This window comes from Xenopus laevis, chromosome 8L (genome assembly GCF_017654675.1).
Source record: "Xenopus laevis strain J_2021 chromosome 8L, Xenopus_laevis_v10.1, whole genome shotgun sequence".
Taxonomy (NCBI): Eukaryota; Metazoa; Chordata; class Amphibia; order Anura; family Pipidae; genus Xenopus; species Xenopus laevis.
This window is the reverse complement of record NC_054385.1, coordinates 22,624,312-22,648,372: the sequence shown is the minus strand read 5'-3', so window position 1 is coordinate 22,648,372 and position 24,061 is coordinate 22,624,312. Positions and strand designations below refer to the sequence as shown.

General features: G+C 42.2%; 2 long non-coding RNA genes across 4 annotated transcripts in view; one reads left to right on the top strand and one right to left on the bottom strand.

Annotated features, from left to right (window-relative positions):
• Nucleotides 1-24,061, bottom strand: part of LOC108698300 — a 50,471-nt gene that overhangs the window by 10,613 nt on the left and 15,797 nt on the right. The gene's annotated exons all lie outside the window — the stretch shown is intronic.
• The window catches only part of LOC108698301, a 46,930-nt gene that overhangs the window by 10,682 nt on the left and 12,187 nt on the right, over nucleotides 1-24,061 (top strand). Inside the window, exon 1 of one of the 3 annotated variants that reach the window (XR_005963256.1) lies at nucleotides 19,411-19,529. The exons of 1 other annotated variant lie outside the window; for it this stretch is intronic. This is a non-coding gene — a long non-coding RNA (uncharacterized LOC108698301). Of the gene's footprint in view, nucleotides 1-19,410; nucleotides 19,530-19,998; nucleotides 20,364-24,061 lie in introns of those variants that run through there. One more of the 3 variants, XR_001932610.2, reaches the window with a different exon arrangement.

Genomic DNA, 24,061 nt, shown 5'->3' with positions numbered 1-24,061 from the left:
ATGACTTGGGGGTAGAAATGTAGATGATAAAGTTGCTACTCAGGAAGTAGTTAGAGGTAGAAGGTTTGTGGTGGGGGCTCAGCAGTCCTTTTCTCATGAACCCAACTATATAGAAGCAAGGTCCTGGACAATGTCCATAAGTCCAGCAAGGGGAAAAAAAATGGTGAACAAAATTGAAGAAGGCCACTGTGTCTTTGTAAGAAACATAGTAGTTGGGGTGTGGCTTCTCCACACGCCCCCCATGGGACACTTGCTCCATTAAGCTGAAATGCTTGTCATCATGGAACTTCCTGTGAGAAGCGATATGCTGGTACTAGCTAGGATCCGGCCACAACCGTGGACCAGCAGGATTGCGCGCACTGAAGAAAAGGACTGTTGTTTAGACAAATCCAACTTCTTACTGAGAAGCGATATGCTGGTACTAGCTACCGTTTAGTTTAGAGAGGTAAGGCAAGTGTTCCCTTAGCACCACTAAGGGTGCGGGCCAGAAAGGAATCAGGAGCTAAAATGAAGCGTCCGTCTCCTTAGAAGTCTCTCTCAAAATGGCGGCGGTGATGTGTACTTCCGGGAGCTGCCTAGTCCAAGAGCGCCAAATGGTATCTGCACAGGGACAAACTTGCAACTTGCAATTGAAATATTGTTTCATAGTAGAATGTTTATTTGTATGGGTACTCATGAATCCACTAGAAACATTTAATACTGTACATGCTTTGCATCTGGTTCGGCCACACTTATAGATACCTTTATTTCTGAGCCAAGCTGGGTTTTGGATTCATATAGGCTTGGAGATAGCCAAGAAGCTAATATTACCTTTATGAAAGACAAAAGATGGACGTTGATCTAAAGAGTCTTTTAAAACACGATCCTGTAATACCCCAGTGTCTATGGATACTACGCTGTATGTAGTAGGCATCCCTGTTGTAAACTATACTAAAACATAAAGTAGATACTGGATCTTGTTTACCGGCTCTAGATGGTATTATCTTTTTGTTATTATTATTTTTGTACCTCAATAAATTTGACCTATTTTTTGAGACTGCATTGTCATATGCTACTTTGATATCTTTAGGATCATATCCCCGTTCTAAGAACCTGTCCCAAAGGTCCATTGCCTTCTCCTGAAATGCATCCCAGCTGGAACATATTCAGCGCAGTCTTAAAAACTGGCCTACAGGGATGCCTCTAAGACAAGGCCCTGGATGGGCACTCTGAGCATGTAACAATTTGTTCTGCGTGATGGGCTTATGATACAATGTGGTAGTAATCCTATGCTGTTTAACTGAGAAAATGATATCCAAGAATGGTATCTCCATTTCATGAGTCTCATAGGTAAAGTGTATACCATTAACAGCCCCATTACAAAGATCAATAAAAGAATGTAAACATTGGCCATCACCATCCCAAATTCCAATACAATCATCGATATATCTGTAAAATCGAATGATATGTTTACAGTATGGGTTTGTATGCCCACCTCTCCCACCAACACATGAAAAGGTTGGCATAAAGTGGGAGACAGCTTGGTGACATTGACACGTATATTAAGCTGTCCGGATTCCGCAGGCACCTTTGGGAGGGTGACAGGTATCAGGGGAGTCTGAAGGTTTATACTTCATGAACATCTTATGCCTCCCCCATGCTTCCCACTGAGCAGCGCCCTGAGGGTTGGTACAGGACGGTCCCAGATAAGGAATAGCAGGAGTGCCGATAGAGCCCACAGGAAATACCAGTTTGTGAATAAGGACTCAGCACTTATCTGCAAATGAAGAGACGAAGTCCGGAACAAGCCGGGTCATACACTGGAGTCAATCAGGAAGCTGGAGCTGGTTTGGGAATAAACGAGTAGAGTAGTCAGGAGAAGCCGAGGTCGAAATCAGAAGTATCAGTCACAAGATCCAGGGGTAATCAGAAGAGTAGTCAGGAACAAGCCGTAGTCGTAATAAGAAGAATCATCAAAGTCAAAACGCTTAGTGTCAGTAGAGACGATTACCTCGCATTGAGCCTAGGCCTGAGCGTCCTTTTAACCTCAGGATGCATGCTTGCGTCAGAATGCGTGCCTGCGTCAGGACGCGCGCCTGCATCAGAACGCGCGCACGCCAACAACAGTCGCTGGCGCAGAGACACCAGCCAATTCACGAGGTGAAGTCAGCTCAACCCGGAGCTGTTCTGCTGAGCCCTGACAGAGGGAATTGAAAAAACTTATTGATATGGGATTTGAAAATGGAGTCTTGAGTAAATCTGAGTGCGAGTTTTTAGACTGCACCCATCCAATGATTCCCATTTTCCATGTCCTTCCCAAGCTCCATAAATCCTTGCTAGAGGTTAAAGGTTGACCCATTGTAGCCATTGGAGCTGGTTGTTACCTGTGAATTTGGGAATCTAACAGATGAAATGCTAAGAGACCAAATAGTGGAAAAAACAAACTCACCTCGCATTAGAGAGAGACTGCTCCTAGAGCAGGATTTAACTATTGCAAAGGCTATTACAGTTGCTAGCCAAATTGAAACAGCAGTGGTAGAGGCTCAGTCAGGGAACTGCTGGAAATGTACAGACTGTAAATCCAGAAAAAAGGCCTAATAATGCACAGTCACAGGCAAAATACAGTGCTAAGGAAAGGGATTCACCTACACTGCAAAACCGTGCAGCAAATACAAACAAAAAATTCTGCTTCTGCTGTGGTTCAACACAACACACTGTAAATTATGCTACATGTCCTGCAAAAGCTGTACAGTGTCGCAAATGCAAAAAGGTAGGACATTTTGCTAAGATCTGCCTTAGTTTTGCTAAAGATGTTCATGAAGTCATTGCTTCAAATGTTACAGTATTAAAGTGATACTGACACTAAAAATTTTCTTAATTAATCTACATTAAAAGTTACCTATAGGTCATGTTGATTGTTTCTTCACTGATACTTCTTGGTTTTTGCATCAGGCAAATACTTTTATGGCAAAATTATAAATAGCATTCAAAGACAATGTTATGATATATAATAAAAAAAGGTTATTTTCTGATGTCAGTATCTCTTTAAGTGTGGATAAAGCTGATTTAATTATTTCAAACACGTTTATATGCACAGTCAGTGTCAATACTGCTTCTGCTGGCAAAGGACACTCGATTAACCTGATGCTTGATACAGGTTCAGCTTTTTCTATACTACCAAAGGATGTTTCCTTGAAATACTTTGCAAAAGATCTGCTTATTGCACCTGCCCTGATACTGGTCAGTTACTTAAAGGATCCAATCCCTGTGCTTGGTTGCTTGCCAGTGACTGTACAAGTTGTATAAAATACTGCAAAATGTGACTTTTACATTGTGAATAAGAGTACTGCTATACTTGTACACAAAGTTAAGTTGAGACCAGATGTAAAACCCTTACTGCATGAGGAAAACAGAGACCTCACTGCATTTATCACCCATGATGGTTTGTTTTGGTTCAAGCGTGTACCTTATGGACTGGCTTCAGCACTGAGTTGTTTTCAAAGTCTTCTTTACTCCATGGCATACCTGGTGTACAGTGCTACTTGGATGATATAATTGTCTGCGCTCCAACTATGGATCTTCATGACAAGTACCTAAAAAATGTTCTGAAATGCATTGATTCTGCAGGACTGAACTGAACCTTTCCAATTGTCAAAAGGTTGAACTCGATGGACAGTGTCTTTTTTCAACCTTACTAACTATGTTACTATGTTACTATGTATCTGATTTCCAGACCTTACAAGCTTTCTTAGGTCTTACTTCATGGTATTCTAAGTTTATTCCCAACTATGCTTCAGTTGTGGAGCCACTTAGAGCACTACTACGTGGAACTTTATTTCTGGTGTGGTCAGAGACTTCTCAACAAAGCTTTGAAATAGCGAAACAGCTAATTGTGAACAGTCCAGCGCTAGCTTTATTTGCTATGGTTACTACAGATGCTTCAGACACTTACAGAAGCAGAGCATAAGTATTCAACGTTTGAAAAAGAAGCTCTAGCATGTGTTTGGGCAACAGAAAAATGGAGAACCTACTTATGGGCTAGAGAATTTACCTAATGCACTGATCATAGCCCTTTAACTACACTGCTCACAGCAAATGGACTAGGAAGAGTTGGAATGTGTATAGCTAGATGGTCAGCAAGGCTACTAAATTTCAACTACAAAATGCAATACAAACCAGGTTTGAAAAATGTTACTGCTGATTGTTTGTCACGTTTACCTTTACCTGCAGCTTCTGATACACTGGATGAGGACATAGAAGTTGTAGCACTGACTGATTTACTATCATCTACAGTTACAGCTGCCGATTTTAAGCAAGCTTGCCTCACATGTCCAGTTCAAGTAAAACTACGGGACATCTTATGAAGCAAATGGCCAAATGCTGAGAAGAAACTCAGTCCTGATCTTCAACCTTACTACAGAATTAGACATGAACTGTCCTTAGTATAGATTGCTATGTTGTCTGTGGATTTCACCACTTAATGGTATCAGAGACCTTGCGAGAAAAGCTCATACAACTTGCACATGAGAGTCATCAAGGAATTGTACGTACAAAACAAAGACTACGAGAACTATACTGGTGGCCAGCAATGGATGCCAATTTGGTAGCTCCCATTCATTCTTGTTACTTGTCAGTATCATGACAAAACAGCTATCATACATACTCCACCACTTCAGCCAGTACCATTTCCTGATTCAGCATGGAAAAAACTTGCTATGATATTGTGGGTCTTTTTTCCGATAGACTGTAGATTTGCTATAACCTTGATAGACTATTACAGTAAACGGCCTGAAATTGCATTTGTTTCTCATATAACATCAGCTACAGTCTACAGTCTTCAGCAGTAATCCAAAGGAGTTAATATCAGACGACGGGCCACATTTTGTCATTTGAGTTTGAATTCTTTCTGAGAGGGGGGAATATTGTGCATCGGAAATCTTCAATGTATTACCCACAAGCAAATGGAGAAATCGAGCGATATTACAGAAGTCTGAAAGAAGCACTACAGACAGCAAATGTGCAATGCAACAAACCAATCATCTCCAGCTGAATTATTACAAGTTACATGTTGCAGACATCAAACTTCCACAAAATACTGTGCCTACAAAATCATCTGCCGCTGACATTGTGAAACATCAACAACTGCAAAGCTTATAGGGACAGAAAACATGGTGCAAGAGAAGTCCACTTTCAGCCTGGATCTTTAGTCAGAATTAAGAAACCAGGAATACTGAAACAAGGACAATCTAAATTTACTATACCACTTGAAGTGAGATGCCAGCGAGGACCATACACATATGAACTGTCTGATGGACGCCTATGGAATGCAAGTTGTCTTTCTCCAGTTAGGAATGACTTTGGAGAAGCTCCATTTGAAGAAGGACATTTTTCTACTCCTGATGCCAACTGCAATAGACCTGAAGAAAATGAACCAATAAGGCAAACTGAGAGAATCAGAAAAAAACAATATTATGGATTATTCACTTCACATAGTCTTTGGTCCATGCAGGTAGATACCTGCATGGACCAAGGACTATGTGATGTGAATAATGCATAATGCTGTTTTAAGATGCATACTGTTTAATTGTTGCTGTTTATTACATATGCCAAAATGCTTTACTAATATAGGGGGGATAAGAGGTGTTTATGCAAAGGGAGTATAGGTGTCACTGTGCACAAGAGTTATACTGTGTACATAGTACTTTCTATACTGCTTAAAAGTATTAGAGTTGAAGTTACTGTTAAAGTGTAATGGCTGCATGAACCTGCTAATAAAGCACTTTTATACTCATCCACGGCTATCAAAACATAACATTACCCCTCATACTCTTATTATACTGCTCATTCTCTTGACTTCTGTTTATACTGCTCTCATTATTTGCTGCTTGCTGTTCGAGCGTCACTCTCCTCTGTAGTCATTTCCTCTGCTGCAATCACTCATTGTGTAAGAAAGTCTTTGTAGATGGGGAATATGACAGGACGACCTTTCCCCCTCCACTCATGCACTTGTTTAATTAGTTGTTCTGTTATGCCCCAGCACCAGTAAGGCCATCTAATTCTACAGAAATGACATGCTGTTGATTTGACAATCTGTAAGGTCAAATTCTACAACCTGATGCAGGGAGGGGGGGGTTACAGAAGGTGGAGAAAAATAGATTTAAAGATAAAAAACTATGTTTGATGAATCTCTATATTAGAATGAGCTCATATTACAGTATTATTGTGAAAGTATAATTTTGAACATATTTTGCATTGCTTGCTGGTACTAGGTAATGTTGTCATATAGATCTTCAAACGGTTTTGTAAATTTCTGTAGCAGGGTCTACATTTTTAATACACAGAAATTTTTATGCACAGTTTAATATATCATAAAATCATAAACGTGTTGTGCACCTGTAAAATCATATTCCCTTGTAAGGCTCCAGCTTTGTTCTCATAATGGAAACAAAGAATTCACCATTAAAGACCACGTCATAGTTATAATATACAAAATATAATGATTTTAACAGGTAATGGGATCTGTTATCCCAAAACCTGTTATCCAGAAAGCTCCAAATTATGGAAAGGCCATCTCCCATAGACTCTATGTTGATCAAATAATTAAAATATTTAAAAATGTTTTCCTTTTTCTCTGAAGTAATAATAAAACAGTATCTGGTACTGGATCCTAACTAAGATAAAATTAATCCTTATTAAGGGAAAACAATCCTAATACTGTTTAAAAGATTTTTTGGTAGGCTTAAGGTATGGAGGTTCAAATTAGAGAAACCCTTTATCCAGAAAACCCAATATCCCGAGCATTCTTGTTAACAGGTCCCCATGCATCAAGAAATAAGCACAAATAGCATATTTATTACCCACACTGGACCTGTTTTTCCAGCTTTTACATGTAATCAAGCTCATGTGTAAAATCGCTACAGATATAGAACCTCTTTACCAGAAACCCAATATCAGGAAAGCTCTGACTTTGTGAGAGGTCATCTCTCACAGAGTCCACTATAAGCAAATTATTTGGATTTTTTTTTAAGAATTATTTAATTTTTCTCAGTAATAAAACAAAAACTCTAGGTCTCAAACATTCCAGATAATAAATCCCTGTAAGTCTCAATTCTTCCAAGAGACCTGCTTAACTTAAATAGATACATTTGTAACAATTTAAGATAAGCAAAGATGTAATTGTAACTAAGTGCAGGTGCTGAGTATTCTAGGCTCTCTGCCAAAAAGCCTTGTTTCATTAAGTTTTAGACACAGTGGGGGTCATTTATCCTGATCTGCGACCTACTGGCCATCATTGAACAGGAAGTGCTGCAAACTGGAAGTGACATCATCAGATGTGGGCTGGGCAAGAACATTGACCCACATCTGAAAGTCTTACCCACAACCTGCAGATAACCTGTAGGGATGTCGCGGACTGTTCGCCGGCGAACTTGTTCGCGCGAACATCGACTGTTCGTGCTCGCCGAATGTTCGCGAACGTCGCGCGATGTTTGCCATTTTGGGTTCGCCTTACCTGTCGCTTTTTTTTGACCTCTCACCCCAGACCAGCAGATACATGGCAGCCAATCAGGAAGCTGTCCCTCCTGGACCACCCCCACACCCCCTGGACCACTCCCCTTCCATATATAAACTGAAGCCCTGCAGCGTTTTTTCATTCTGCCTGTGTGTGCTTGCAAGAGCTAGTGTAGGGAGAGAGCTGTTAGTGATTTGAGGGACAGTTGATAGTAAGTTTGCTGGCTAGTAATCTACTTGATACTGCTCTGTATTGGAGGGACAGAAGTCTGCAGGGATTTGAGGGACATTTCAGGTTAGGTAGCTTTGCTGGCTAGTAATCTACCTTCTACTGCAGTGCTCTGTATGTAGCTGCCTGCTGTGGGCACTGATCTCTTCTGATCTCATCTGCTGACTGCTGTAATAACCCAATAGTCCTTGTAAGGACTGCTTTTATTTTCTTTTTTGTTTTTTTACTTTGCTAGTTGCTACTATAAGAGCCCAGTGCTATTAGTCTAGCAGTGTTGGGGAGTGGGACTGGTGTGCTACTGTGCTGCTCCTAGTAGTTCAGCAGCACCAACCCGAGAATTTTTTTTTTTTAATATACATATAATTTTTTTTTTATTTTACTTATCTTACTGTTCTTTAACGTGTACAGTGCTGTTTGCTGTTCTTCATAGTAGTGCACCAATAGTAGTGCACTTGCAGGCATTATTTGCCCAGTGTGTTCTTCAAACAACTGCCATCTAGCTGTGTGAGCTTGTTCACATACTGTCTAAATATCAATAATAATACCGTCTCCAGAACCACCACCTGAGTGACGTTTTTCAAGCAGCAATAATATATTCCGTATCCACTGCTGTAGTAGTGTATACGTTGACCTTGTAGGCATTGTTTGCCCAGTGTGTTCTTCATTTTCAAACAACGGCCATCTAGCTGTGTGAGCTTTTTCACATTCTGTCTAAATATCAATAATAATACCGTCTCCAGAAACACCACCTGAGTGACGTTTTTCAAGCAGCAATAATATATTCCGTATCCACTGCTGTAGTAGTGTATACGTTGACCTTGTAGGCATTGTTTGCCCAGTGTGTTGTTCATTTTCAAACAACTGCCATCTAGCTGTGTGAGCTTGTTCACATACTGTCTAAATATCAATAATAATACTGTCTCCAGAAACACCACCTGAGTGACGTTTTTCAAGCAGCAATAATATATTCCGTATCCACTGCTGTAGTAGTGTATACGTTGACCTTGTAGGCATTGTTTGCCCAGTGTGTTCTTCATTTTCAAACAACGGCCATCTAGCTGTGTGAGCTTTTTCACATTCTGTCTAAATATCAATAATAATACCGTCTCCAGAAACACCACCTGAGTGACGTTTTTCAAGCAGCAATAATATATTCCGTATCCACTGCTGTAGTAGTGTATACGTTGACCTTGCAGGCATTGTTTCAATTTGTTTGCCCAGTGTGTTCTTCATTTTCAAACAACGGCCATCTAGCTGTGTGAGCTTTTTCACATTCTGTCTAAATATCAATAATAATACCGTCTCCAGAAACACCAGCCGAGTGACGTTTTTCAAGCAGCAATAATATATTCCGTATCCACTGCTGTAGTAGTGTATACGTTGACCTTGTAGGCATTGTTTGCCCAGTGTGTTGTTCATTTTCAAACAACTGCCATCTAGCTGTGTGAGCTTGTTCACATACTGTCTAAATATCAATAATAATACCGTCTCCAGAACCACCACCTGAGTGACGTTTTTCAAGCAGCAATAATATATTCCGTATCCACTGCTGTAGTAGTGTATACGTTGACCTTGTAGGCATTGTTTGCCCAGTGTGTTCTTCATTTTCAAACAACGGCCATCTAGCTGTGTGAGCTTTTTCACATTCTGTCTAAATATCAATAATAATACCGTTTCCAGAAACACCACCTGAGTGACGTTTTTCAAGCAGCAATAATATATTCCGTATCCACTGCTGTAGTAGTGTATACGTTGACCTTGCAGGCATTGTTTGCCCAGTGTGTTGTTCATTTTCAAACAACTGCCATCTAGCTGTGTGAGCTTGTTCACATACTGTCTAAATATCAATAATAATACCGTCTCCAGAACCACCACCTGAGTTGTTGTTGTTGTTTTAAAAATAATGCCAGGCAAAGGCAGGCCGCCACGCAGAGGCACTAGGGGCCGTGCTGCTATGCTATCCTGTGGCCCTAGGAAATTGCCCAGTTTTAAAAAGGCAATGACCCTGAACTCCCAAAATGCTGAAGAGGTAGTTGACTGGCTTACACAGCACACCCCATCCTCTACCGTTTCTAACTTTACCACAACATCCTCATCCTCCACTGCTATGGCCACCCCACGTAACACTTCCTCCACCACCGGCGCCCCTTCTTCACTGGAGTCAGAGGAGTTATTTTCACATGAGTTTCTTGAACTGAGTGATGCGCAACCATTATTGGCAGAAGAAGATGAAGGAGATGAGGACGTTACACCAGATTTAATTCTGGCAGAGAACACAACAGAGATGGACATAATGAGTAATGAGGAGGCCCCCGCTGCTGCTTCCTTCTGTGAGCTGTCAGAAGAAATTGATGCATCTGAGGAGAATGATGATGAGGAGATTGATGTTTTGTGGGTGCCCAGTAGAAGAGAGCAAGAGGAGGATAGTTCAGATGGAGAGACGGAGAGTCAGAGAGGCAGGAGGAGAATAAGACTTAGAAGAAGCAGGGAGGACAGCTCGCAGGGAACAGTAGGGCAACAACATGTATCGGCACCTGTGGTCACCCGGCCAACGCGCCCGCCATTGCCGCCAACGCCGCCAACTTCTACTGTTACCGCCAGATTGCCAGCTTCAAAAAGGTCAGCAGTGTGGGATTTTTTTAATGTGTGTGCCTCTGACAAAAGTGTTGTAATTTGCAATGAGTGCAGTCAGAAACTGAGTCTTGGGAAGCCCAACAGCCACATAGGTACAACTTCTATGCGAAGGCACATGAACGGCAAGCACAAAGCACTTTGGGAGCAACACCTCAAAGGCAACAGGCAAACTAAAAGCCACCCTCCTTCTGGTCCAGCATCTTACTGCTCTACCTCTGCTGTCCTTGACCCGTCTGAACCACCCTCCACTCCGCCTTCCACCTTGACCACCAGTTTCTCATTCCCAGTCATCTGCCCCCAGCCAAGTTTCTGTGAGGGCCATGTTTGAGCGTAAGAAGCCAATGTCTGCGAGTCACCCCCTTGCCCGGCGTCTGACAGCTGGCTTGTCTGCACTCTTAGCCCGCCAGCTTTTACCATACCAGCTGGTGGACTCTGAGGCCTTCCGCAAATTTGTAGCAATTGGGACACCGCAGTGGAAGGTACCCAGCCGCAATTTTTTTTCAAAAAAGGGAATACCACACCTGTACCACCATGTGCAGAGCCAAGTCACCGCATCTCTGTCACTTAGTGTTGGGCCAAAGGTCCATATGACTACTAACGCATGGTCCTCCAAGCATGGTCACGACAGTGGAGTTGGTGTCACCGCCACGGATTGCACGCGGCTCTGCCACCACCTCTACTCCTCCTTCGCTCTCTACCTCGTCTTCTTCCTCTTCTTCCTCCTCTGCTGCTGGGTCCTCCTCCTCCACACCTGTGCACCCCCAGCTCCCCCTAGGCTATTCGACGTGCCAGGTACGCCGTTGTCATGCTGTCTTGGGGATGACGTGCCTGGAAAGCAGAAACCATACCGGATCTGTACTCCTGTCATCTCTGCAGTCACAGGCCGATCGGTGGCTGACCCCACACCAACTGAAGATCGGAAAAGTGGTGTGTGACAATGGAAGCAATCTGTTGGCAGCACTGAGACTGGGCAATTTAACACATGTGCCCTGCATGGCACATGTTCTGAATTTAATAGTCCAACGTTTTGTCTCGAAGTACCCAGGATTCCAGGACGTTCTCAGGCAGTCCAGGAAGGTGTCGGCCCATTTCAGACGTTCCTACACAGCCATGGCACGCCTTGCTGACATTCAGCAGCGGTACAACATGCCAGTCAGGCGTTTGATTTGCGACAGCCAGACTCGCTGGAATTCAACGCTCCTCATGTTGGAACGTCTGCTGCCAACAACAAAGAGCCGTCAACGAATACCTGTTTGAACTGGGTGGTAGGACTGGATCTGCAGAGCTGGGGATTTTTTCCCCCGTTACTGGGTGCTTATGCGCGATGCCTGCAGGCTCATGCGCCCTTTTGAAGAGGTTACAAATATGGTCAGTCGCACCGAAGGCACCATCAGCGACCTAATACCCTTTGCTTTCTTCCTGGAGCGTGCCGTGCGACGAGTGACAGATGAGGCTGTAGACCAGCGTGACGAGGAGCAGGAAGCGCACGATTTCTGGTCGGAATCACCAGAACGAACCCAGGCACCTGCTGCAACGCAGGGAGAGGTGTCAGAAGTGGAGTCAGAGGAGGAAGGTGGCTTTGTGGAGGAGGAGGACCAACAGGAGCAGGCTTCCCAGGGGGCTGGTGGTGACCTTTTGGGGACCCCTGGTCTTGTACGTGGCTGGGGGGAGGAGACCGTGGATGATGCAGTCCTTGATAACGAGGAAGCGGAGATGGATACCTCTGCATCCAACCTTGTGAGAATGGGGTCTTTCATGCTGTCATGCCTGTTGAAGGACCCCCGTATCAAGAGGCTTAAGGAGAAGGACCTGTACTGGGTCGCAATGCTACTAGACCCTCGGTACAAGCATAAAGTGGCAGAAATGTTACCAACGTACCACAAGTCCGAAAGGATGCTGCATTTACAAACCAGCCTGCAAAACATGTTGTACAATGCTTTTAAGGGTGATGTCACTTCAGGAACTCATCAACATTCCAGGGGCAGAGGTGCCAGTAATCCTGCCACGAGCGCACCTGCAAGGACAAAGCACTTTGGCCACTCTGTAACGTCAGACATGCAAATGTTTTTCAGTCCAAGGCAGCGCCAGAACCCTTCTGGATCCACCCTCAAAGAACGCCTCGACCGGCAGGTAGCGGACTACCTGGCATTAACTGCAGATATCGACACTCTGAGGAGTGATGAACCCCTGGACTACTGGGTGCGCAGGCTTGATCTGTGGCCAGAGCTGTCACAATTTGCCATGAACCTCTTGTCTTGCCCCGCCTCAAGTGTCCTCTCAGAAAGGACCTTCAGTGCAGCAGGAGGGATTGTAACTGAGAAGAGAACTCGCCTAGGTCACAAAAGTGTGGATTACCTGACCTTTATTAAAATGAATGAGGGGTGGATCTCGGAGGGTTACTGCACGCCGGAAGACTTGTTCTGAGTTTCTGACTCCCCATGCAGCTGTCCTTCTCTGCACGCCTCATGACTCCACACACATCTGTCCTTTAGCGTCCTCCTCCCTCCGCCACCGTTACAAACTAGGGTGCAAACCCTACTGGTTTCATTTGAATCCAGGTAAATCCTGAGTTTTTCTGGCCTCTGTGCTTCAGTGGCTGCAACCAAAAAAATGAATATTTTCAGCATTTATATGGCATATTTTTTCTGGCCTCTGTGCTGCAGTGGCTGCGACAAAAAAAAAATGAATATTTTCAGCAATTATATGGCATATTTTTTCTGGCCTCTGTGCTTCAGTGGCTGTGACAAAAAAAAATGAATATTTTCAGCATTTATATGGCATATTGTTTCTGGCCTCTGTGCTTCAGTGGCTGCGACAAAAATAAATGAATATTTTCAGCATTTATATGGCATATTTTTTCTGGCCTCTGTGCTGCAGTGGCTGCGACAAAAAAAAATGAATATTTTCAGCAATTATATGGCATATTTTTTCTGGCCTCTGTGCTTCAGTGGCTGTGACAAAAAAATGAATATTTTCAGCATTTATATGGCATATTTTTTCTGGCCTCTGTGCTTCAGTGGCTGCGACAAAAAAAAAAGAATATTTTCAGCATTTATATGGCATATTTTTTCTGGCCTCTGTGCTTCAGTGGCTGCGACCAAAAAAATGACTATTTTAAGCATTTATATGGCATATTTTTTCTGGCCTCTGTGCTTCAGTGGCTGCGACCAAAAAAATGACTATTTTCAGCATTTATATGGCATATTTTTTCTGGCCTCTGTGCTTCAGTGGCTGCGACAAAAAAAACATAATTTTTCAGGAAAGTACACATGCCTAATTTTTCAGGGTTCTGCAACAGTGGCAAAATCGCATCTTTTATGGTCACCGCAGGTGATCAATAAAGTAGACCAAAACTGGGCCCACACTGCAGAATCAGTGTTTTTTGGTTCACTTCACTGTACATTGAATTACCTCTGCCTGACCGTGCACGTGCGCACAAGCACGGTGACTGCTAAACACACCACTACAGAAATATTGCCACCAACAGGACGAACATCCTGGAGGTGACAAGCTCAACTAGTAATTAGCAACTATTATTTGCTCACTTGACGGTATCATTCATTAAAGCTCTTTGCGTTTTTTTGCGTTGCAGTAAGCGCCGCGTTTCGTCTTTGCGTGTGAACAGGCTGTAACCTTTACATGTAGACGCTGGACGTTTTAAAGCAGTTTATTACACAGGTTTAGAAATGTAGTGTGATTTCTGCCCTTTACAGCACAAAACGCAGCGCTGTGTCAACAATGTATTTTTTAGAAACATTTTTGCCCTTGATCCCCCTCTGGCATGCCACTGTCCAGGTCGTTGCACCCTTTAAACAACTTTAAAATCATTTTTCTGGCCAGAAATGTCTTTTCTAGCTTTTAAAATTCGCCTTCCCATTGAAGTCTATGGGGTTCGCGACGTTCACGAACCGTTCGCATTTTTGACGCAAGTTCGCGAATATGTTCGCGAACTTTTTTTCCGACGTTCGCTACATCCCTAGCTCTACCTTATAACCTAGGTATTTGTGCAGGCATTACAGAAGTCTTGGGTAGAAGAGCCAGTGGCCTTGTAGTTACTCCTCTCAATAGCAAATTAGAAATACCCTTGCCTACTATCATCGAGTGTAATCAGATCCCAACCAACAAGGATGAGATTCCCACTCCTGAATCTGCCGTGCACCATGCTCACTTGAAGGACATAGCTGAACAAATACCAGCCTTCGATGAAAATGCTGATATCCTATTGCTACTTGGGAGAGACATTCTAAGGGTGCACAAGGTGCGCTGTCAAATCAGCAGCCCACACGATGCACCTTACGCCCAGCGCCTGGATCTAGGCTGGGTCATTATAGGCAATGTCTGTCTTAGCAATGCCGGGAAACCTCTCTCTGTTTCTTCCTTCAAAACTCACATCCTGCCCAATGGACGTACCACTTGCTTTCCACGACATCACTATAGTGTGAAAGAAAAGCTGTGTAGCAATGGTACACAAGAGAGCATCATACTAGAGGATGGGAAAGCATTCATCTTTCGGGATGACAACATTGGTAACACAGTGTTTGAGGTAACCACAAAAGACAATGAGTTAGCGGCCACAATGGAAGACAAAGAATTCTTGAGAACCATGAGTAAAGAGTTCTATCAAGATGATTCCAACAGCTGAGTGGCACCGCTACCATTCCGCACTCCGAGGAAGAGAATGCCAAATAATAGACAACAGGCAGATTTGCGGTTCATCTCCTTAGAGCGCACCCTGAACCGTAAACCGGAAATGAGGAAACATTTTGTTGAATTTATGCAGAAGGTGTTCGAGAGAGATCATGCTGAAACAGCACCCCTTCTTTCACATGGAGAAGAATGCTGGTACCTTCCATGTTTTGTTGTCTACCATCCTCGCAAGCCTGACCAGATTAGAGTGGTATTTCACTCAAGTGCTCGTCAAGAAGGTTCTTCTCTCTGGACCTAACCTGAACAACAACCTCCTAGGAGTCCTACTCCGCTTTAGACAAGAGCCAGTTGTCATTATGGCCGACATTCAACAAATGTTCCATTGTTTCATTGTCCGTAAAGATAACAGAAACTTCCTCAGAGTCCGATGGTATCGCAACAATGATGTCAACATTGAGGTCATCGACTATCGAATGAAGGTTCACGTTTTCGGGAATAGCCTTTCCCCCTGCAGTCGCCATTTACGGACTGAGAAAAACAGCCCGAGAGGGTGAACAAGAGTTTGGAACGGATGTACGTCAGTTTGTCGAAAGGAATTTATACGTGGATGACGGTCTTAAGTCTCTGCCAACGGAAGAAGAGGCCATTGACCTTCTCACCAGAACTCAGAACATGCGCGCTACTGCCAATCTCAGACTACACATAATCATCTCCCCTTGATGATCATGCTGTCAGTGCTAAGGAGTTCCGACTAGAATCTGACCTTACCCTCACACAACGCAGCCTTGGATTGCTGTGGGATGTGAAACAAGACACGTTCACATTTCAAACATCAGCCTGCGAGAAGCCCTTCACAAAAGGAGAAATTTGTCGAAAGGAATTTCTACGTGGATGACGGTCTTAAGTCTCTGCCAACGGAAGAAGAGGCCATTGACCTTCTCACCAGAACTCAGAACATGCGTGCTACTGCCAATCTCAGACTACACATAATCATCTCCCCTTGATGATCATGCTGTCAGTGCTAAGGAGTTCCAACTAGAATCTGACCTTTCCCTCACACAACGCAGCCTTGGATTGCTGTGGGATGTGAAACAAGACACGTTCACATTTCAAACATCAGCCTGCGAGAAGCCCTTCACAAAAGGAGGAGTACTGTCTGCAGTGAACAGCATCTACGATCCCTTGGGATTCATAGCACCCTTTACCATTCAGGGTAAGATATTACTCAGACAACTCACTACAGAGAACACTGACTGGGATACCCCTTTATCCAAAGAAAAACAACAAAGGTGGGAATCCTGGAAGCAGTCCCTCCAGGCGTTGCAACAGTTTAAGATACCACGCTCTTATATTCCTGCTTCCTTGAAGAATGCTACCAAACTGGAGATCCATGTCTTTTCTGATGCATCCATGGAAGCCATAGCTTATCTCCGAGTTGTACACTCCAACGGCGAAATAGATGCAGGATTCATCATGGACAAAACTAAGTCAACTCCAGCCACCCTTCTAACTCAAAAGATTGGGGTAGACACTATTCCACCTCAGGCTTTCGATTGTACCAGTGTTTACAAACAACAATGGAAATGGGTTCAACATCTTGCTAATGCATTTTGGAGCCGTTGGAAGATGAAGTACCTTTGCAACCTTCAAAGTCGCAGAAAATGGCAAGTCAGTAAACCCGACCTGCAAGTTGGGGACATTGTTCTCCTCAAAGAAAAAGACACTCATCGTAACAATTGGCCTATCGGTCTTATCACAAAGACTGTTCCAAGTAACGATCGCAAGGTGCGGAAAGCAGAAGTCAAAGTAATGAAAGAAGGTTCTGCAAGACACTACTTCAGACTCATATCAGAACTGGTTCTGCTTCTGCCCAAACAGGAAGATAGACTCCCAACATCGACCTGATGCAAAGGGAGGTAAGAAGGATTGGTGCTGTTGCTGCCTTCCCCTCTGAAGTCCGGTGTCCACACTTGAAAAAGTACTTCTACAAGTATTGTAGTAATGTTTCCTGTTGCTCTTCTGTTGCAGGTCTTCCAATATCTATTATACCCGGACTGGAACTAAAGTTATTATTGTTATTAGAAATCATAGATTTGGACGGGGAGTGTCATGTTACACATGCATTGTTTGCCTTTTTCTTATGTGTGTCTCATCTCTCTTCCCTTAGCCTCCTCTCATCTCTTGTCTCCTCCCCTACTTCTCACTCTAGCTCATTCCAGCTTCAACCTGCATTCAGTTACATGCTCTGTTAGCTGTTCACACTATGATTTTTTGACCTATCCATTTGTTCATCGGTATTTGATCTACACAGTTTTAAATAAACTTCTTCACGATCTTCAAGGTGTCATTGGATCGAGTCACTGTCCGCCAATCTACCTAAAGCTCCCCATAGACGCGACGATTCTTCTTGCCGAACGACCGATTTTAGGGAAGCCCGACCAATTATCGTGTGGTTAGTGGTATTCGAACGATCGTACATCTTACGATTTTTCGGCCGACATCTGTCGGGAAATTGATCGGCCAGGTCAAAAAATCTTTGTCGGTCCCAGTGCAATCTCTCTATGTTTGCAGGGCCAAGCAGGCAGCTCCCCTTTGTTTTCCTGGTAAATTGGTCTTTTTAGTTGATGGTAAATTCGTATGATCGTACGATCGTTCTGAGAAGATCGTGGTCTCACGATCAGGATCTGATCTTTTAAAAATCTCAACATCTATGGCCAGCTTAAGACTGCAGTTATAGACATCTCAACACAACCGCGAGTTAAGACGAGATCACATTGTAGTGCTTAGACTGGAGAGGCAGAACACCATCTCTGTATACACAGAAACCTGTCTGAAGAGGGAAATAAGTTAAAGTGATTTATGGTGCCTAAAGGATTAGTTTACATTTCAATTATCTTTTAGTATGATGTAGATAGTGATTTTCTCAGACTATTTGCAACTGGTCTTTTTTTTAGTTCTCTTCAGTTTGGGATTTTAGATGTTATTTGCTAGTATCCAATTTACCCTAGTGATCAGGCTGTGGTGTGAATGAGAGAATGCAATATGAATGGCAGAGGGCCTAAACAGAAAGATTAGAAATAATAATTACAATACAATTGTAGCCTCACAGAGCAATAGTTGTTTGGCTACCAGGGACAGTGGCCTCTCACTTCCATTTAAAGTCTGGAAAAGGCAGACGTAAAAGGCAAATAATTTGTAAACTATAAAAAAATGTAGACCAATTGAAAAGTTGCTGAGAAAGTGTATTATATAATAAATTAAAAGTGAACTACACCTTTAAAAAATTATCTTATTTTGGATAATAAAAGGGGGGGTTGAACAAAAAAATACATTGCTTTAAAATGAAAGGCAATGGAGGGGCTATGGAGTCTACTATTAAGTGCTTTGGGGTCACCACTGTAATAGGGGCAGATTTATCAAGGGTTGAATTAAAAATTTGAATTTTTAAATTCAAATTTCGAGTTTTATTTTAGTGAAATTTGATTAGGGAATAGTCTAAAATCGATTTGAGTAAAAAAAATGCGAAATTCTAATTTTGAAATTTATCATGTACTGTCCCTTTAAGAATTCGAATTCTACTATTCGCCATCTAAAACCTGCCACATTGGTGTTTTAGCCTATGGGGGATCTCCTACAATTAATCTGGAGTCATTTGGTGGACTTTTGAAAAAATATATTTTTTAGTGAGAAGAAACTCGAATCGAATTTGATCGAATTTTATTGGAATTTGATTTGAGTATGCAGGTTGATCCTATTCATCTGAATTTAAAAAATTCTAATTTTTTAATAAATTTAGATTTTTTTTAGAAACTCTCATAAACTTTAAATTTGACTCTGCCCTATGTGTCATGAAACACTGGGGTGGCCATCACTATGTTTGTCATGAAATACTTGGGCACCAAAGTGTCATGAAATAGTTAGGGGTCACAGTACAGGTATGTTATAACATATGTGGTGATCACAGTGTGTAATGAAAAGTTTGCGAACTACAGCGCATGCGTTCTAAAATTTGAAAAGTACAAAGGAAAAATTAATTGACATTAAAATGGTCACAAAATGGTGGGGCCGTGTTACATTTTTTGTTCCTATCAGTAAAAAGGGGTGTGAATAAAATATGTATGTGTGTGTTATAGTTCAATAAATAAATTGTATGCGTGTATATATAATGAATTTTACTTACATTAAGGTTATACAATAAACTGCTTGTTGTTGTGGTGAGTTTTGTTATTATTTTGATATTTTTCTTTCAAATAAAGGTCTGTCAGGAAGTCGTTTTTTTGTGGTACTGATATGACAGTGCACTGTGACTGGGAGCTGTTACAACTTTTAATTTCCCCGCGCTTGAGTTTGTAAGTAGTTTTATTGGAAAAACTACATTTCCCATAATGCATTGGTGCAGATGCGCAATATTTGTGCTGCGCATTTGCACTGTTGTGAAAGAATTTTACAATGGCGGCGGGGAACTTTAGGTCCGGTTTTGAGACATTTCTTTGGATTTAAACTTGGCGATTCACATGGCAGTGCTTAGTAGGTATGATGCAGGCTTGTTATTTTAGTTTTGCTGGGACCTTTTTTTTTTTTTGTCATTTGTTGGGCAGTATTGGATCAGTTGTGGTATTGAACACTGTTTCTTTAAAGTTATAAACGGCGCGTTTCTGCGTCACTACGCACCGTTTATATGGTTATTATTACAGTGTTTCTTATGGCATAAATGATGACTTGTTGATTATATTGTGAATAATGTACCCCGTTCTGTAATTTATAAAGATATTATCAGTCACCGAGGAGTTATGTGACCATATAAAAGCACGAGGCAGCAGGCCGAGTGCTTTTATACAGGTCACATAACTCCGAGGTGCTAATAATATCTTTATAAATTTTAAGTAGGGGGTACATTATTGATTATAATCTACAGTTTCTGAGTTTACTTTTTAATTCCTTTCTTTGCTTTTTACAAAATGTAATACTTTTTTTTTACTGTTGTCCCTCCTTGTTGATTTTTTTCCCCTGCAGCCCTTTTAGTACCTTTATTACTTTTGCGTTCTTCAGGAGCCTGCTCTATGTAACGTCATTCAGCTGTGATGGACAAGCGGAGGCAAGGGAAGGAGGGGGTGTGAAACTTGAGCTGGTGGATGAGAGGCGGGAGCGAGATTTGAGATAGTGGATGAGAGGAGGGAGTGAGATTTGAGATGGTGGATGGGAGGAGGGAGCGAGACTTGCAAATGCGATGGTGGATGGGAGGGGGAGCGAGCGGAGAGGAATCCTGTGACAGGGAGGCAGCTGCACGAGATGTGAGACGGGAGCGAAAGACAAGCCAATACGTGGGAGGGACTGGAACAGGCGAAGCGTGTTTCGTGTGTGGGATGTAAGAAAATTATTATGTGGTGCTTGAAAGCTAAACTGATGTGAAGCAACGGTAGAGGACAGAGCAGCAGCTGCAATTGCTGTCTCTTTAAGAATATAAACAGCGCGTTCTGACGCCAGAACGCGCCGTTTATAAGGATATAATTTATAGTCTGGCCCATAGGGAATTGGTTGGTCTGTAGATTATACAGTATATATACACACACACACACACACACACACGTTTCGGCTGCACCTCAGCCTTTGTCAAAGCTGCCGAAACGTTAGTTTCTTAAATAAATCGTTTATACTTTTGGATAAGACCTGTGAGTGCGGCTTCTTCATTGGAGGATCGTATGTGTTATTGGTGGCAAAAACCCAGGCAATGAGAGACGAATTATCGGGAATGCTGTGATTTTGGGGACTTGAATATATATTGTGAAGTTTGGGGGGGGATCATAGCGGGATTGTTAGCATAAATGCAGGCCACTCCAAGGTGAAAAGAAGATCAGTTCATTTATTTTGAACACAAAGAGCTTCCAGCAGCAGTCAAAATGCAACAGAAAGAAAAACCAGCTTCATTCAGCAACATGTTAAGGATAGGGAGGACCACATGTCATATGTTCAATATGGTACCAGTATTAAATGTACTGTATGCTTGCAAATGCAAGAGTCTGACTGGTAAAATGGGAGAGCTGGAGGTGCTGGTGCTAGAGGGAAAATATGATGTGATCAGTGTGGCAGAAACATGGCTGTATGAGTCACATGACTAGACAGTAGATATCAGTGGCTATACTTTGTTTCGGAGGGACAGAGGTATGTCTGTTTGTTATTGTTAGGCAGGATTTAAAAGCTTATATAAAGAAGGAGGTTATGTTAGAAAATAAGGGGGCAGAAGTCTTATGGGTGGAGTTCTTCACCAATTGTAAAGAGTCCAACAAATTAATTGTATGCGTATGCTATACCCCCTAATGTAAGTGAGGAGGAGGAGGCGAAGCTCCTCATGCAAATAGAAAAGGCTACTAGTTTGGATAAAGTAATGATAATGGGAGATATTGACTGGAGCAACAGTACTGCCAGATCAGTTAATGGGAATAAATTTATAAACTTGTTGCATGACAATTTTATGGCACAGGTTGTTGTATACAATAGAGGAGTCTGAGTTCCTGGCTCACTTTATAGCTGCACTAATGGCTCAGCTCAATCTAGTCAGTGGCTGATATGATTCATAAATCTTTAATAAAAATTAATGTAAACAAGGTTCCAGGGCCTGATGGCATACACCCCGGGTTCTAAGAGAGATTAGTTCAGTTTTTAGACCAGCCGCTATTTCTGATTTTCTCAGATTCACTTACATCTCGTATGGTGCCTATGGATTGGAGAAAAGATGTTATTGCAATATTTAAAAAGGGATTACGATCTTAGCCTACAAGAGGGGGGTTGTGGGTGCACTCCTAAGGCCATATAAAAAAATATTTAAATACAATAATCCCCTGTCTAAAAAAAGAAAAACAGGGTTTTTTGTTACAAAGTTATGATCATAAAATTGGTAAGCCGCCATACCACGTCAAGTTAAACCCCATACGGTCCCTAACCTGTTTACCTGTGATCAAAATTTAAAACCTTGGTTTCAATCTGGACTAGATCTTCCCCTGCCACCTGCATATGCGGCTTTTGAAGGGGAGACTGCCCAGACCAAAGCCCATTTAAAAAAAAATATATATATATATATATGTGATTGTGAAGAGACTATAATGAAGGAAAAGTAAAGTTGTATATATAAGTGCACACTTGTGTGTGTATGTGTGTGAGTATAAGTACAGGTGTGAGTATAGATTTAGAGGGAGATGAAAAAGGAAAAGCTAAATGTGGAGTCTAATAGGTGTAATGTGTGTGGGTCTGTGCAAGTGTTACCTAGTGATAAGTGCAACAAATATAATGGGTGTCTCACAGGCGTTGGTAATAAAAAGGCCAAAGCCTCCCCAGCCGCTAGCATTTATGGCTTTTAAGGGAGAGAAATTGCCCAAACCAAGGATTAATAAAAACAACAAGGACATAGGGCCACCGTTAATTTAAAGGGGTGGGTATGAGGGTGCACTAACCACATGAAGCTCAGCCACAGCTTCCAGCTACATTTCAGGTACAAGAGGGGGGTTGTGGGTGCACTCCTAAGGCCATATAAAAAAATATTTAAATACAATAATCCCCTGTCTAGGGGGGGGAGGATCTAGTCCAGATTGAAACCAAGGTTTTAAATTATATTCACAGGTAAACAGGTTATGGACCGCTGTATGGGGTTTACCTTGACGTGGTATGGCGGCTTACCAATTTTATGATCATAACTTTGTAACAAAAAACCCAGTTTTCCTTTTTTTTAGACAGGGGATTATTGTATTTAAATATTTTTTATATGGCCTTAGGAGTTCACCCACAACCCCCCTCTTGTACGATCTTAGCCTGGCAATTATAGGCCAGTAAGCTTGACCTCTGTGGTGGCCAAATTATTTGAAGGCTTGTTAAGGGATCACAATCAAAATTTTGTCCTAGTCAATGGCATTATGAGCAGCAATCAGCATGGCTTTATGAAGGATAGGTCGTGTCAGACAAATTTGATTGCTCTTTATGATGAGGTAAGTAAGACAGCTGGCAGTAGATGTGATCTATTTGGATTTTGCCAAAGCGTTTGATACTGTGCCCCACAAACGACTGCTTTCTAAACTAAGGTCTTTTGGGCTTAATGAAGTCATTTGCACATGGATAGGAAACTGGCTACAGGATAGGGTACAGAGGGTGTTTGTTAATGGTACATTCTCTACTTGGAGTAAGGTTCTTAGTGGGGTCCCCCAGGGCTCGGTATTAGGTCCACTTTTATGTAACTTGTTCATTAATGACTTAGGGGAGGGTGTTGTAAGTAATGTATCAGTTTTTGCAGATGACACAAAATTATCCAGCCCAATTAATTCCATCCAGGACGTGGAACGAACTTGATGGATGTGTGTCTTTTTTTAACCTTACTTACTATGTTACTATGTTACTTACTATGTTACTACACATTTGCAGAAAACAAGATGTTTTCCAGAGTAGCCACTCCTGTTGGGCTTGTCGTCTGTATGAAGGGATAGTTCTCCATGTGCTGCTTGCCTAGAAAGCCCCGGCTAAGTAGACCATGGGTAATTCCAGGCTATCCTGTCTATCCCTTGGATGTATCCATGGTAGTGAGGCTGTTGTAGCTTGTGTTGTTCTATTTGGATCCATTCTTTCTAATCCTTATGGTGAAAACAAATGAGTGCAAGTTGCAGCTTGCCATTAAGTGTATAGGTCAGGAAGTCCTGCTCCCCCTTGTGTTTACGTCTATGCAGGGTTGTTAGTTTGAGACTGGGTGGTTTGTTAGCTCATACAAATTGTGCGAGAATTCCATTTGCACCCTGAAAGAAGCTCTTTTTAGGTGGCATTGGAACAGTTTGAAAGAGATACAGAAACTTTGGGAGGATTATCATTTTAATGAAGTTAATCCTCCCAAACCATGTTTTGATTGATCTTTCATCTTCAGATCTACTTTGATTTGGTTAAGCAGTTTTAATTAAGTGTTGCTGCTGTGGAGCTGTCTTGTGGCACAAGTATCCCCAGATACTTAAGAGCTGTTGGCTGCCATGGCTGCAGTTGGCTGCTTTCTCATGAGTTTGAATTCCCACTCCTTCCACTCCTGTTGTGTCTTGAAGT